This window comes from Schistocerca piceifrons, chromosome 6, assembly GCF_021461385.2.
Source record: "Schistocerca piceifrons isolate TAMUIC-IGC-003096 chromosome 6, iqSchPice1.1, whole genome shotgun sequence".
Taxonomy (NCBI): domain Eukaryota; kingdom Metazoa; phylum Arthropoda; class Insecta; order Orthoptera; family Acrididae; genus Schistocerca; species Schistocerca piceifrons.
Window position 1 is genome coordinate 422,670,352 of NC_060143.1, and position 17,706 is coordinate 422,688,057.

Here is a 17,706-nt window from a genome sequence, read left to right on the forward strand (position 1 = left end):
CACCCTCCTAAACATCCCTAGGCCCACTGTTTCCGATGTGATAGTGAAATGGAAACGTGAAGGGACACGTACAGTACAAAAGCGTACAGGCCGACCTGACTGAAAGAGACCGCCGACAGTTGAAGAGGGTCGTAATGTGTAATAGGCAGACATCTATCCAGAATATCACAAAGGAATTCCAAACTGCATTAGGATCCACTGCAAGTACTATAACAGTTAGGCGGGAGGTGATGAAACTTGGATTTCATGGTCGAGGGGCTGCTCATAAGCCACACATCATACCGGTAAATGCCAAAGGACGCCTCGCTTGGTGTAAGGAGTGTGAACATTGGACGTTTGAACAGTGGAAAAATGTTGTGTGGAGAGACGAATCACGGTACACAATGTGGCGATCCGATGGCACGGTGTGGGTATGGCGAATGCCCGGTGAACGTCATCTGCCAGCGTGTGTAATGCCAACAGCAAAATTCGGAGGCGGTGGTGTTATAGTGTGGTCGTGTTTATCATGGAGGGCTTGCACCCCTTCTTGTTTTGCGTGGTACTATCAGCACAGGCCTACATTGATGTTTTAAGCACCTTATTGCTTCCCACTGTTGAAGAGCAATTCGGGGATGGCGATTGCATCTTTCATCACGATCGAGCACCTGTTCATAATGCAAGGCCTGTGGCGGAATGTTTACACGACACTAACATTCCTGTAATGGACTGACCTGCACAGATCCTGACCTGAATCCTACAGAACACCTCTGGGATGTTTTGGAAAGCCGACTTCGTGGCAGGCCTCACCGACCAAAATCGATAGATACCTCTCCTCAGTGCAACACTCCGTGAAGGATGGGCTGCCATTCGCCGAGAAACCTTCCAGCACCTGATAGAACGTGTTCCTGCGAGAGTGGAAGCTGTCATCAAGGTTAAGGGCGGGCCAACACCATATTGAATTCCAGCATTTCCGATGGAGTGCGCCACGAACTTGTAAGTCATTTTCAGCCAGGTGTCCGGATTCTTTTGATCACATAATGTATATGGAGAGAGTTACATTAGAACCTGCTGTATCGTGACCATGTATAGCGTGTGCAGGCACTATTGGCAGCTGTTTTCTTGCACGGGTACACTTTTCAAAAGTTCAGTCATCAACGCGTCAACCCTAATTTCAGTGCAAATGTGCTGTTCACGGATAAAATTTCGTTCCAAAGTAAAAGATTAATGTGTTGAAGAGTTTTAGAAACTAAACTCTAACACGAAAATAAATCGTTTCCGGACCCATGTCCATAAAACACTGTTTCTCCCTCTACGTGTGAGGAACGTTTCCTTAAGTCTGGCCATACCTTTTTGTTGCACCCTGTGTGCACACTAGCTTCGCAGATGAAAAGATCGAAAGCATGTATGACGAGATTAAAATAATTATTCGGATAGTTAAGGGAGAAGAAAATTTAATTGTCGTGGTGGACAAGAATTTAAAACTGCAAGAAGAAAGATAAGTGGAAAGGAATGAAGGGGGAATTCGTCCGGTTTATTAGTAGGAGAAGAAAAAGAAATGGGAAGAAATGAAGGTGGATTTCGTCTTGTAGAATTTTGTACAGAGTACAAGTGTCATTACCAACACTTCGTTTAAGGGAATACGTTCATTACAAAGACACACTATTTAAAAGTAGCACCAAACCCACAATTTTGAAGATAGGCAATGAAATTTTGTACCACGCTTACATGAAGGAGGAGGAAGATATTAGTGTTCAACTGTGTCGAGAACGAGCTCACCAACGACAGAGAGCGAGCTCGGGTTAGGAAAGCATGGAGGAAAAAAACCGGCTGTGCCTTTTCGAAGGAGCAATCCCGGCCTTTATCGTAAGCGATATAGGGAAATCACGGAAAACCTAAATCAGGATGGCCGGACGCGGGTTTGAACCGTCGTGCGAGTACAGTGTGGTACCGACTGCGCCACTCTGCTCGGTGCTATACATGAAATTAAAACATTTTGTGTTAAGTCCCTTGGATTATATATATTTAACTTATTTTGGAATTTAAGCATTTTCTTTTGAAAAAAATAATGTGTGTACCTTTTTCTCAGCAACTATTCAAGAGATTTCTGCAAAATAGTAAGCTTCTCTCATGAGAAATTTTGAATATCTCGAATAGGAGAATTTTAATAATTACTTAATTATAATCCTGTAAGTATAATATAAAACACACGCAAAATTCCAAGCACTTTGCTTCATATTTCAGCTTACACTCATAATTTCAAAATTTACTTTTGAGACAACATTTATTGTGTTTATATTCAAAATTTTGTATTTCTGGTCTTCGCAGATTCTGAGAAAAAGGTACATAAAGTTAAAAAACGTAATTTGCAGGAAATACAATTTAAAATTCAACCTAACATTTTTTCTTATGTCACCTCTTCAGAAGGCCTCAGATTTGTACTCAGGGTCCTCTTTCACTTCAAGGCTTCTCTTCTAGTTTCTTGTTTTTGCCTTCTTTCCTTTAGCAGGGTTTCAACAGATTTTTCAGTAGCGGAGAGGCCTTGTAAATCTATTTTTATCAAGATGTCTTGAGTAAAATTTCTTAACTGAAAGTTCTTTTTTTTAAATACCGTACCTTCATTCTCTCCACGTTCACATCATTAAATACAAGAAGTGTATCATAAGTTGCAATTCTGACAACTGAAGCAGACGAAAATGTGGCAAAACAGGAATTATTTCTTCATAAACAAAACAGCTGGCTAGTTATTGTTTCTAAGATACGGAACAGAGTCACGAATCGTCCATAAAACCAATGAGTATACCTCGCAACCTTCTAGATGTGTCCCGTTCAAGTTTCTTTAAAAGTAATTCATGGAATAGTTATTCATGGAGCTAGTTTAGAAGTGTTGCTTCAAAAAGTGGGCGTGGCACGAGTATCGAGTCAGCCACTTAATTATACTGCAGGCAATTCAGATACGATTTCGTAACTGGAATTTTGGAAACTTACTGTCCATGATTTCTACTAATAAATAAAAAGAAAGAAACTGAAAGTCGACGTTTTCAGTCAATTTCATGAGCGTGCCCCATTAATGAACCTGAATGGAAGTGTTTCAGAAGAATGTTGAAGATGAGATGGATAGGATAACTAATGAACAGGTACTGAATTGGGGAAAAAAGAAATTTGCGAGACATTTTGACTTAAAGGAGGAATCGGATGACAGGGTACACACTGAGGCACGAAGTGTAAAGTGTAGGGGTTGACATCTGTAACCGGAGACGGAGGCTTGACTTCGCTTGGTAGGGTAAAATGGATGTTGGTTGCAGTAGTTATGTAGATTCGCTGGCACTGGATAGCCAAACTAGTAATTGGATTGAAGGCTACAAATACATCTTGGTACGAAAAATATAGAATGCATCGCAGGACGGTTATCATACTCTGGAAGGTACCGACAATGATGTTGAAGTATGTCGCCTGCAGTATCGTGGCCAGCTGCGTTCGGTTTTTCGAATGAGGGTGCATGGTGTGAACAGCCCGGTCGAGGTGTTCCTACAGATTCTCGATTGGGTTTAAATCTGGGGAATTTGGTGGCCAGGGTAGTATGGTAAGCTCGTCTTGGTGCTCATCGAAATACGGACATACACAGAGCTGTGCGACGCGTTGTATTGTCCTTCTGGTAAATGAAAATATTTTTAAATTTTAGATCATCTCTAACTTGTTCGCCACAACCCATCGCTGCACACAGTTCAGTGCTCCCTCACACCAGTAAATGGCTTGTCTGTGTGCTATTGTTTGTACTGAACTAGATATCATGGCTGCAGTTCTCAAGCCCGCACAACCATTCACTGCCTATGAAATTAGATGACTATAGCCTGAAACATACTAGTTAAGCAGGTTAAACATGTTGCTTAAAAATGGCTACTCAGCCGAAATGTCGCAGCGTTCTTACATACTTGCTAGGTTGGCCACACAAACCTCAGTCGGATTTTGGCGTCAGTCTGCTCCATCTTCCACGGACCATGTGGTCTTCTCCAACTATAGTTCAATTCTTTTATCTTGGCGGCTCGCGCATGCCCGCCCAGACGCTGGAGATTGCTGCGTTGCCAGTTGCACACGACGCACGCGCCAAGAGAAGCAGCGCCATAGTATAGCATAGTTCGCAAGCTTACGTTTAGGGGGGAGCGCGCAGTTCATGAAGTAAAGCCACCACGGCCGCATTAACCCTTTCGCTGCTACAAAGACGTGCTCCCTGCATTCCGCGCTGTGGGCGATTTTGTCACTGCACTGCTCACCTGTGCAGACACATTGTGTTCCGACTGCTTTGACACTCTTTATCATTCGATTCCACAAAAACTATTTGGCTCAAAAATTAGATTTTTACCTATCTTCTTGACTGATACCTTCCCCCCATAAATGACTTAATTTTGTTTCGATGTTCAACGCAGTTATTATGCAGCATTAAATATAGTAAACCTTTGCACGAAATTTTGAAGAGTTTGCAGAGGTAAAAGTCCATAGAGTATACTTTCCGTATGGTCGATTTTAGTTGCCACAATGTTGAGAATGAAATGTGGACAAGATACCTATATATTTCATTAAATTTAAGTACCACATAACTGTCGTATGTAATATTGAGAAATATTCCACCTTTCGCGACTGTAACAAAAGTTTTACTTACACTGGGCACGTTTGGCTTTATTTTAAAGCACTTCAATCAATCAAAAGGAAGTAGGTAAAATACATTAAACAAAACTGTGGACTTACAAAAACATTAGGACTTGAATATACCGTCTGTCAATGAAGTGCGCAGAGCTATGTCAAATATAATTTTGTGTGTGGCACACACAAACAGCATTTATTTGCTAAAACACTGATGAGCCAACACAAACGTTGAATATTGTGCTACCGCAGCACAAAACTACGAAAGGTGACTTGGCAATGGAGGACACAAAATACAGTCCTCTTATGATGCTTCAAAAGAGAGAAACGCGTCTGGTCTAAATAAGTCGTTTATTGCAGTCGCAGAAGAGGGATATATTACAATACCATTGGTAAAACTGCGACTGTGGAACAAAAACAAGAAATAGAACATGAATACCATTGTGTATGTGCCATACCTTTCACCGATGGAAGTGCTTTAAAATAAAGCCAAACGCGCCGTGTGTATATAAAACTTTTATTACAGTCGCGAAAGACGGAATATTTCTCAATATTACATACGACACCTATGTGGTACTTAAATTAAATGAGATATTGTTATACAGTAAATATTATATGAAATTTAGGTATCTTGTCCACATTTCATTCTCAACATTGTGGCACTTAAAATCGACCATACGGAAAGTATACGCTATGGACTTTTACCTCTGCAAACTCCTCAAAATTTCGTGCAATGGGTTACCACATTTAATGCTGCACATCAAAACAAAATTAACTCATTTATGGGGGGATGGTATCAGGCAAGAAGACGTGTAAAAATCAAATTTTTTGGCCAAATAGTTTTTGTGAAATCGAATGATAAGTGTGTCAAAGCATTGGGAACACCATGTTTCTGCACAGGCGAGAAGTGCAGTGATGACAAAATCGCGCACAGCGCGGAATGCGGGGAGCACGTGTCTGCAGCAGCGAAAAAGTTAATGAAGAGGCAAAGCACTAGAAATTTCATTCAAACGAATAAAATTCGTGAAGTAAGACACTTCAATATTGTTTTTAAATAAAGAAAATACTAAGCACCACAAAAGGTTAGAACTCAAAACCTTTCACTTGGCAGCCCAACACCTTAACCGTTCTCCTACCTCAGCTCATCGAACAGTGTAACTCCATAAGGACTCTAACACTTCACGCAACTACTTATAAACACTGTTGGTATGACTATGAATTACTCACGCTTCGTCGAAGTACAATAGGAAATAAACAATTACCGCTGTTCTTTATTGCGAAAAAGCAGTTCGTGAGATTGAAACAAACACCTTTCCTTGCTATCGCCTGAATTAGGAGTCTTATTGCTTGTTTGGTTTAATTAATTAATAGAATATGAAGCAATTGGTATAAAGAATGCTTTTTCCAAACTTTCTGTAAAAGAAAGTCTGCTATCAAGACATTGCTTTTGTTCTATTACTTTATTTATGACTGAAAGTTTCTAAAACTGAAGACACTCGTCCGTGCTCTGCACTGCTGTCGAGATCTGGCAACGTCATTCTTTGTTCATTGGCTGACTGTCTTTTGTGACGTCAGATGTGCAGAACGAACCTAAACTCGGCCGCCAAGATATATGACGCGCACTTTAGTCGCATCTTACACATATCCTTTCTGATCCCGTCAGTCCATCTCAGCCGTTGTCTTCCTCTCGGTCTGTTGGCTCTGATGCCTACTTTCACCACCTGCCTGATTATCTGGATTTCTCGACTCAGTCTTCTCCCACTAATCACAGCCGCAGTGTCCACCGACTTGTACAACTTCTTCAATTCACAGTTTTTCCTTTTTCTCCAGTCCAGATCTCTGCCCTGTAAAGGACGACAGACTGTATTACTGTCCTGTAGGTCCTAATCTTCGTGAATATCGCTAGAAGCTGGGAATTCGTCAGCTTTCCGAGTGAAAACCTTTGACTCGTTTAGTTCCTGGATTCTTGCTATTATTTCTTGGTCTATCTCATTCCTTTCATTGAGTACTGCTCCAAGATATTTGAACTTGTTTACCCCTCCAGAGATTATACCATCTAAATCTAAAGATTTCTCATGTCTCTTCTCATTACGAGGTATTTGGTCTTATCCATATTAACATTCAAGAATGGTCTCATTGCTTCTTCCATTAACACTCTTTCCATATGAACCAGATCTTGCTCATTCTGTGCTATTAAAACTACACCATCCGCATAGGCCAGAGTGTTTTCCTCTCTACCCAGCTGTGTTCCTATCTTCAGGCTTGTTACTTTCTTAGGACTCTTTCCAAAACCAGATTAAACATTCATGTATTGTATTCGCAGTTGCGAATATGGACAACTATCAGCTGTATAATGGAATGACGACAATGAAAATTTGTACCGGTGCAGGACTCGCATCCGGATATCCCGCCTACAAAGAGCAGTCGCCTTACAATTTATTCGAGCACAACTCACGGCTAGACCCAGACTCCTAAATTTGTCTCAACCATAAGTCTACAACCTGTACTCGTACAACCATTATGTATACTTCCGTACAGAGGAGACATTTTAATTGAATGACACTTGCCCAGTGTCGGCGGATTAATACGATATTACAGTGTCTGCGTTGTTCCGAAGTTCGTTGGAATGTTGCTTCGGACATGCGTGTAAACAAAAAATGGCACTGCAAAGTCGCATTTTTCCATTCACTTCACCGTGCATGTTCTCTTTTGTATACAAGGTTGAGTTACTTTTATTAGTTTTCTGGGGACCTGTGGCATTTCCAGTTCTTGCCATATTGCTTGCCTGTTGACGCTAACGTACGGGTTTTGAAAGTGCACGAAAAGGCAGGGAACATCGCTGCGAAATTCCCAGCTCTTTGATAGTATTTGCTTTATTATGTGTAGTTGGTCTGTCGTTGATTTTTCCCTATCTAATCCCTGCTTGCTGGAATCAAAGTACCTCCTCTACGTATGGTGTTAGCCGCTTCAGCATACAAATAAAAATAATGTGAATGTAAAAAACAGCCAATGCAGGTAACTAATTTCGTTATTACTTTTAAGAATTTTTCACTAAAATAGCTCTTTCCTGCTCTTATGAATCTCAGTGAATCTCGTTCCAGTCCTGTTACCCAGGGCACAATGGAGATCGAGGGATGAGTTCTGGTCCTGAATGCCATTTAGGTATGCTGACCACTCAACGCCGTTGGCGGATACTGTAATTTTTAGAACAATTATTGCGATGGCAGCGGTCTCCCTAACACCAACGTAAATGGCTGATTTAATTTGGTCCTCACATTTGGTTTGTAAAATCTCTGTGATCAGTTTCGTCTGATTCGGCGCGACGGCCGCGCGATGTGCATTTCCAGTGTAACAGAGTTAGTCTGGAATGTTCTGAATATTTTATTCTAATTGCGCCGCGGGCTGACGAATGCCGCCGGCATGTTTCTGCTGCATAATGGGGCGGACGTTCGCGCCGTGCGAGAACACGGGCGGTTCGCAATTGCGCCGAGTGGGGAGTTTGAAATTGCAAATTAGACCCTCGGTGTCAGCCGCCACTTGACGTGTTCCTGACGGCCGTATTCGTCTGCTGGTGCGTGTTGTTGCGTGTGCGCTCTCTTTCGGGCGACCAGCGAGACATCCGCGACACGACGCGGAGAACGATGTGTTGACTCTGCTGCGGTTCATCCGGGAGAGTTGCTACTACAAACGTTGCTCTTTTCTTTGTCGCTACTGCATCTGGCATTGTGCTTCACCTTTCACAGTGCAAGGTATAGCAATGAAATAATGAACGAAATAATACAGCAAAAATTACTTTTAAGTTTCCTGGCGGATTGAAAATTCGCGTCGAACCGGTACTCGAACTTGGAATCTTGCTTTTCACAGGCAACATTATTTTTGAATTAAATTAATTTAGTTCATAAATTATAAAATTTCGCACAGTCACATCATAATCGCAGAACACAAAAATTCATTAATAAATAATTACTTGCATATCTACAGGGTGTTACAAGAAGGTACGGCCAAACTTTCAGGAAACATTCCTCACACACAAAGAAAGAAAATATGTTACGTGGACATGGGTCCGGAAACGCTTACTTTACATGTTAGAGCTCATTTTATTACTTCTCTTCAAATCGCATTAATCATGGAATGGAAACACACAGCAACAGAACGTGCCAGCGTGACTTCAAACACTTTGTTACAGGAAATGTTCAAAATGACCTCCGTTAGCGAGGATACATGCATCCACCCTCCGTCGCATGGAATCCCTGATGCGCTGATGCAGCCCTGGAGAATGGCGTATTGTATCACAGCCGTCCGCAATACGAGCACGAAGAGTCTCCACATTTGGTATCGGGGTTGCGTAGACAAGAGCTTTCAAATGCCCCCATAAATGAAAGTCAAGAGGATTGAGGTCAGGAGAGCGTGGAGGCCATGGAATTGGTCCGCCTCTACCAATCCATCGGTCACTGAATCTGTTGTTGATAAGCGTACGAACACTTCGACTGAAATGTGCAGGATCTCCATCGTGCATGTTGTGTCGTAAAGGCAAATGTTCTAGCAGCACAGGTAGAGTATCTCGTATGAAATCATGATAACGTGCTCAACTGAGCGTAGGTGGAAGAACATGGGGCCCAATCAAGACATCACCAACAATGCCTGCCGAAACGTTCACAGAAAATCTGTGTTGATGTCGTGATTGCACAATTGCGTGCGGATTCTCGTCAGCCCACACATGTTGATCGTGAAAATTTACAATTTGACCACGTTGTAATGAAGCCTCATCCGTAAAGAGAACATTTGCACTGAACTGAGGATTGACACATTGTTGGATGAGCCATTCGTAGAAGTGTACCCGTGGAGGCCAATCAGCTGCTGATAGTGCCTGCACACGCTGTACATGGTGCGGAAACAACTGGTTCTCCCGTAGCACTCTCCATACAGTGACGTGGTCAACGTTACCTTGTACAGCAACAACTTCTCTGACACTGACATTGCCTCGTCCATTTCAGGTGTCCTCGTCGTTCTAGGTCTTCCCCAGTCGCGAGTCATAGGCTGGAATTTTCCGTGCTGCCTAAGACGCCAATCAATTGCTTCGAACGTCTTTCTGTAAGGACACTTTCGTTCAGGAAATCTGTCTCGATACAAACATACCGCGCCACGGCTATTGCACCGTGCTATTCCATGCATCAAAAGGGCATCTGGCAACTCCGCATTTGTATATATTGCACTGACTGCAAAACCACGTTCGTGATGAACACTAACCTGTTGATGCTACGTACTGATGTGCTTGATGCTAGTACTGTAGAGCAATGAGTCGCATGTTAACACAAGCACCGATGTCAACATTACCGCCGGCGGTGTGGCCGAGCGGTTCTAGGCGCTTCAGTCTGGAACCGCGCGACTGCTACGGTCGCAGGTTTGAATCCTGCCTCGGGCATGGATGTGTGTGATGTCCTTAGGTTAGTTAGGTTTAAGTAGTTATAAGTTCTAGGGGACTGATGGCCTCAGATGTTAAGTCCCATAGTGCTTATTGCCATTTGGACCATTTCAACATTACCTTCCTTCAATTGGGCCAACTGGCGGTGAATCGAGGAAGTACAGTACATACTGACGAAATTAAAATGAGCTCTAACACGGAAATTAAGCGTTTCCGGACACATGTCCACGTAGAATATTTTCTTTCTTTGTGTGTGAGGAATGTTTCCTGAAAGTTTGACCATACCTTTTTGTAACAAATGGCTCTGAGCACTATGGGACTTAACAGCTGTGGTCATCAGTCTCCTAGAACTTAGAACTACTTATTCCTAACTAACCTAAGGACATCACACACATCCATGCCCGAGGCAGGATTCGAACCTGCGACCGTAGCAGTCGCGCGGTTCCGGACTGCGCGCCTAGAACCGCGAGACCACCGCGGCCGGCCTTTTTGTAACACCCTGTATACATAAAAGGCAATGTCCTCACTGACTGGCTGACTGACCATCGCCCAGCCCAAACTGCTATTGATGGAAACTTGAAATTTGGAGAAGGTGTGGAATCTATGCTGTGGGGTGTCGTTTAAGAAGGGATTTTTCGAAATTCCACTCCTAAGGGGGAGAAATAGGGGATGAAAAGCTTTTTGAAAGTAAGTCGCTATTAACGTAATTCTGAAGTTAGAACTACCAAAACTGGTATTTGGTTTCTCAGTCAAAAAAAAAAAAAAAAATACACTTTCAGAATTTTTGGAAATTCAACCACTAAGGTGGTTAACTAGTAGGTGAAATTTTTTTTAAAGTAAATAGTTACTGAGTAACTACTCAAGGATTTTTATTGCTACACAATACAAGGTACAGCAATGAGAATTGGTATTTGACTTTACTATGCCCTCTGTGGCACTGTGGCGAGAAGGAAGCGACTCTGCCTCACTTCTCTGGTCACTGTATCACTAACCTGGTGTCTTGCTGCTTCGGTAGTCCCACGTCGCACAGTAGTAGCGCTCAGGATCGATGTAGATGCTACAGTGGAGTGCTTAGGGATGCCAGTTGTTAATTGTTAACAACGTCTGAACTCTACTCGTTTTAATAAAAAAAATACTTTGGCATACACATCACAGAATTTGCAATATGGCGGCTCTGGGCTACGTCGTTATATTCAACCCTTTACAACACATAGACACAGTTTTCCCTTGCCATACTCTTCATAGACACTGCCCACGACACGTGGCGTTCTGAGAACTAATACCTTCACTTTATACCTTGTTTAACAGCTGAACTATTTACTCGGGACCGTTATTTTAGAGCGCCCGTGCGTTTTGAATGGCGCCTCGCTACTAACTCACCCTACCTTCCCGATGGATAAGAGATACCACCCCACCTATCTCCCTCAGCCAATAAGGACATTTCACTCATTTCCTAAACACACACACACACACACACACACACACACACACACACATAGATATAAAACTTTCAGTCAATGGGCGTTCAAATCACTGTTGCTAGGCGGATCTGACGTCACGTTTGCGGACATTGTGACGGAAGTTTGTCTCAGGACACTGTCTCAGATTCTAACATCCTACTCCCTAATAGTCGCATCTTGTCCTTGCTAAGGCTGCACAACATTGCCTCCTATGATTTCATCACTAATGCTCCTTGCTGACGCTTAATTAACAAATTTACATGTAAATGGTTCAAATGGCTCTAAGCCATATGGGACTTAACATCTGAGGTCATCAGTCCCCTAGAACTTAGAACCACTTAAACCTAACTAACTTAAGGACATCACACACATCCATACCCGAGGCAGGATTCGAACTTGCGACCGTAGCAGCAGCGCGGTTCCGGACTGAAGCGCCTAGAACCGGTCGGCCAAGCGGCCGGCAATGTACATGTAGCCTGGCTGCTACTGAGCATTAACGATTGCATATATGTGTCTGATACTTGGTTTATAAACGTCAAGGAAGTGCATGTATGCATTACAACTTCTCAATTAGAAATTTAAAAAAAATACATGTTTCACTCTTTCTGGAAATTCAACCCCTAAGGGACTACAATAGGGAACGAAAATTTTTACGAAAATATTTCGTTACATTAAAAAGTTTTAAAGCTAAATCTATCAAAATTTTAGATATTTTTTTCAAATGTCATGTAAGAATCCTGAATGCGTGATAGTTTAACTTATCTTCAGCTACTACTCATGGACTGGTATTAACCGGTCGTTGTGGCCGAACGGTTCTAGGCGCTTCAGTCCGGAACCGTGCTGCAGGTATGGTCGCAGGTTCGAATCCTGCCTCGGGCATGGATGTGTGTGATGTCCTTAGGGTAGTCAGGTTTAAGTAGTTCTAAATCTAGGGAACTGATGACCTCAGATGCTAGGTCCCACAGTGCTTAGAGCCATTTGAACCATTGTTGACTGGTATTATGCGGCTGTTGCGTGTTAGGTATTTAGTGGAATTTTCGTCAAAGCTACTATTATCGGCTACACCAGTACGTACCACCGTAGAGTGAAGGGCAGACAACCTGAAACCTATCCAAGTGGACTGATTGCTTAAGGGGCAGCGAGACCAACCCGCTCCGCCGCAACCAGAATCACTTTTTGATCAGAAGTACATTCGGAAAAGACCTTGCCTATATGGATTTAATTAGCGTGGAAACCTTATAAGGTTTTGCAGTTTATGAACATAAATATTGGATTAAATGGAAAAAAACGGCCGGCCGGTGTGGCCGTGCGGTTCTAGGCGCTTCAGTCTGGAACAGCGTGACCCTTTACGGTCGCAGGTTCGAATCCTGCCTCGGGCATGGATGTGTGTGTTGTCCTGAGGTTAGTTAGGTTTAAGTAGTTCTAGTTTCTAGGGGACTGATGACCACAGATGTTAAGTCCCATAGCGCTCAGAGCCATTTGAACTATTTGAAAAAAAAAAAAAAGTCTGTAGGCCATACACAATCTACACGAGCGAAGCAGCGGGCGTTAAGCTAGTTTTCAGAGTAAACGATTTACCTGTTACGCATCTAATTTTTTGTCTTTGTTAACAGGATCGACATCTACATCTATTCACATAGACTGTAAACCACTGTGAAATGTATGGCGAAGGATACTTCCCACAGTGATTGTTAGGGCTGCTGCCCATTCCATTCATGTATGAAGCGTGGGGAGAATGATTACTTAAATTCCTCTATGTCCGCTGCAATTTGTGCAGTATTGTCCTCGCGAACTCTACGGAAGCGATACGTTGTGGGTTACAGTATACTCCTGGAGTTGCTGTACTTCAAAAATGTTTGGTGTATTAGTTGTAAAATTTTAAAATTTAACGCCACCCACAGCCAGGTAGTAGACGCTTGCTCAGGCGATGCGCCAATCAAGGAAGGCGCTTGGCAGTATTGTTGACATTGCGTCAGAACATTCCAGTCGGACGGGGTAGCTGCACCAGTCACAACCGATGGGTGTAGAACCGTGACAAACAAATTGTGACCAAGGGTGTGGTAACATATTGTAACTCAGAGCACTCGCAGGCTACGGTGAAATTTTCGTGTTGAAAATTTTAACAACCAATCGGAGCGAACCAGGAAAAGCTGACAGGGCAAGTACACTCATGCTCATAAAATAAGGATAATTGCAGAATGTGGTGCCACACAACATGGCACTACACAAAACTGGCGCTAATAGCATAGACACATAGGGAACACACGTGACACAGATCTCTAAGTACACGATATTGGTGATAAATTGAGAAAACCGTCCCGAAACACGTGTGCTATAAAAGGCCACTGTTTCCTGCGCATGTATTCCGAAATCATATTGGATATGATCACGATGCACACGTACACAGGCCGCACAACGGGTTGGCATACTCTGGATCAGGTGGTAGAGCAGCTGCTGGGGTATAGCCTCCCATTCTTGCACCAGTGCCTGTCGGAGCTACTGAAGTGTCCTTAAAGTTTGAAGACGTGCAGCGATACGTCGACAGAGAGCATCCCAGACCTGCTCGATGGGGTTTAGGTCCGAAGAACAGGCAGGCCACTCCATTCGCCTAATATCTTCCGTTTCAGGGTACTCCTTTACGATGGCAGCTCGGTGGGGCCGTGCGTTATCAGCCATCAGGAGGACGATGGGACCCACTGCACCCCTGAAAAGGAGGACAAAATGATGTCCCGGCACACCGGACCAGTTACAGTTCCTCTGTCAAAGACATGCAGGGGTGTACGTGCACCACTCATAATCCCACCCCACACCATCAAACCACGACCTCCATACAGGTCCTTTTCAAGGACATTAAGGGAATGGTATCTGGTTCCTGGTTCATGTCAGATGGAACCCGGCGAAAATCACTGTTCAGTCTATACCTGGACTCGTCCGTGAACGTAACCTGGGACCACTGTTCCAACGACCATGTACTGTGTTCTTGACACCAGCGCCGCTCGGGATTAGCTGAGCGGTCTTAGGCGCTGCAGTCGTGGACTGTGCGGCTGGTCCCGGTGGAGGTTCGAGTCCTCCCTCGGGCATGGGTGTGTGTGTTTGTCCTTAGGATAATTTAGGTTAAGTAGTGTGTAAGCTTAGGGACTGATGACCTTAGCAGTTAAGTCCCGTAAGATTCCGCACACATTAGAACATTTTTGACACCAGGCTTTACGGGCTCTCCTGTGACCAGGGATAAGTGGAATGCACCTTGCAGGTCTCCGGCCGAATAAACCGTGTCTGTTCAGTCGTCTGTAGACTGTGTGTCTGGGGACAACTGTTCCAGTGGTTGCGGTAAGGTCCCGAACAAGGCTACCTGCAGTACTCCGTGGCCTTCTGCGGGCACTGATGGTGTGGTATCGGTCTTCTTGTGGTGTTGTACACTGTGGACGTCCAGTACTGTAGCACCTGGACACGTTTCCTGTCTGCTGGAATCGTTGCCATAATCTTGAGATCACACTTTGTGGCACACGGAGGGCGCGTGTTATGACCTGCTGTGTTTGACCAGCCTTCAATCGCTCTAGTATTCTACCCGTAACAACGTCATCAATATGTGTTATTCGAGCTATTTTCAACACACAGTTACCATTAGCACGTCTGAAAACGTCTGCACACTTACTCGCTGCACCGTGCTCTGACATGCACCAACACACCTCTGCGCATGTTGACTGCTGCCAGCGCCACCGTGTGACGACCACAGGTCAAATGCACAGCATGGTCATACCCTGAGGTGATTTAAACCCGCAAACCGCCCACCATAGCGTTGTTTCACCATGTATCAGCATTCTCCTTAATTTAAGAGCATGAGTGTATATGGCAAACCTACTCGTCCCTATCCAGTACGACTACGTCAGAATCTTAGCTATAAGAGTATAAATAATCTAGCTTAGGGGCTCAAGGCATTCTGTCGTACCACCGTTCGGTCTGAGTTTTGAACCGGAGAGAATGATTCTCTTGACTTTCAGAGAAACCATGGCTACTATGGGTGATGAAGATTAGTTGTAACGTGTCCGCAACTATGGATGATGAAGATCAGCTGGTAAGCTGTCCGCTAACTAACTCATCGAGTTCCCGCACGAGGTGCGCGATAGCTGTGGCTTGGTGGCTGCGGAACTTGGGAGAAACTTCAGTAATGCAGGTTGCTGGGTCTGCACTACGAGGGACTTTGTTCAATGGACTGCGAGCTGTCTGCGATCCGGCTGAAGTAGGCACGTCGTCATGGTCTCCTTGTCATCTAGACGTCATCAGCCACTAACCTGGTCTACCCCTCTGGGATGACCGAGACATTTTCTACTCAGCGTCAGAACATCTAGTGTCTGCTATTACACACAAACGCACGATATAGGGACAACGAGTACGCACGGGGGTGTATAGCTGGAACAACTCTGGAGGGCCATGGCGGGTCGTCAGGTCTTTACCAATTGGCGATCTACGCAACCGACGTTGTCGGTGTGATCACGGCGTCAGCACATTCCACAATAGTCTGCATTCGCGCTCACCCAGTGCGGCCCTGAGGCGGTCAGGTAGTGTATAAGTCAGTTTAGCTGCACTCCCCGGCGTGAACCTGTCCTCTCCCTCATTTCTCGAAATACTGACACATAGCAGCCCAGAATAGGCCGCCTCGTTCTCGAAAGTCTGTAAATGGCTCACAAGGAATATTTTGCATCTCTCATCAGGCTCTTGGCAGTTCGGTTTTTCAGCTTCTCTGTGACGCTCTGATGACACAGACAAATTTGTGACCATTAGTGTTGCCCCCTTTATGTATTCAGTATCCTCTGTAATACTGCAACGAGAAGCACTCTGAAAATCTTCACAAAACTCTTTTCCTCGTCGCCATTGTTCTGCATGTAATATCTGGCACGCAATACCTGCTTCAGACTGACTATGGTGGGAAGAACATGTCCAAAGGGAGAGTGAACATCATTCCTATTGTCAACTCTATTCTAAAAAAACATACTAAGTTAAATTTGTTAAACATCTATTAGAAGTGGTATTATCTGCTAATAAGCAATTTACAGTCATAAAGTGTACCAGGTTTGTTAATAGCAAACAAATTAAATACAATAATAAAACTGTAGCAGTACAATAACAGAACTAAAAACTCTTTCTCGAAAGAAACTTTAAGAATCACAATTCAGAATAGAAGTATACTCAGCAAATAAGCATCATATAACAAAAATACTATGCTGCCAGATAGCGCAGGTTCGCAAGGCACGCGAGAGACAAAACGAGACAAAATTGATGTAAAATACGGTATTGCGACCCAAATGGTACAAATATTCAGTGACATCCTTCATGAAATTGACATATCTTAAATCTCCAGTTCAAAAACAAACCGTGCATACAACGAGTGAGATTAATTACCATTCTGTTGGCCGAACCATCCTTGCATAAACACATCTCTCGCAAGAACAGGATTGCAATGGGTATGGGTGGTTCTGGATTGGGAGGAGAATACATGTTTTCATTTATTTTCTTTTGACAACTTTACCTTCTAGGAAGACGTGGGACACAATACGCTACTACTAGCATCAAATTTGAAATGGTTGCAATAATATGAAAGCGGGAAGTAAAATACATAATATCAATGAACGCCCAGGATAGCAGTTAAATATTAGTCACTTGTAGTCCTCCTTATAACATCAAATCTGAAAAGTGCAACGATTTAAAAATAACAAAATACGTATTATTAATGAATATTCAGAATACCAATGAAATATTAATCGTTTTCCTTCTTGGAAACTAAGTGGCAGTCGAATTTAGCAACATCAGGCATCAATTGCAAAAATATTACAGTACATGTCACACAGTCACAGTTCAACACCTGTACCATACTATTTGGTACCCAACAGCTTTCCTTAGAACAGCTTCAACGTATCCTAACAACTTTACACATCAAATAAGTCCTAACCTCCGTAGCCAAGTCATCTACTAGGAGCACGCAAAATTACAATTTCCTTGATCAGACATCTCCACCGGGCAAATTATACAATAGTAGTAACCTAGGATATCATGTTGAACTTCACCCAACGACTAGGGCACAGAGACACGTACAAGCATAACGTTTTATGTACCATACGGCGACAGATAAACAACAATAAGTAGTTAGTATCCGACTTGAAAAGATCACAACAGCTCGATAACTTAACAAGACAGCTCAGTTACAGCAACAAGCTA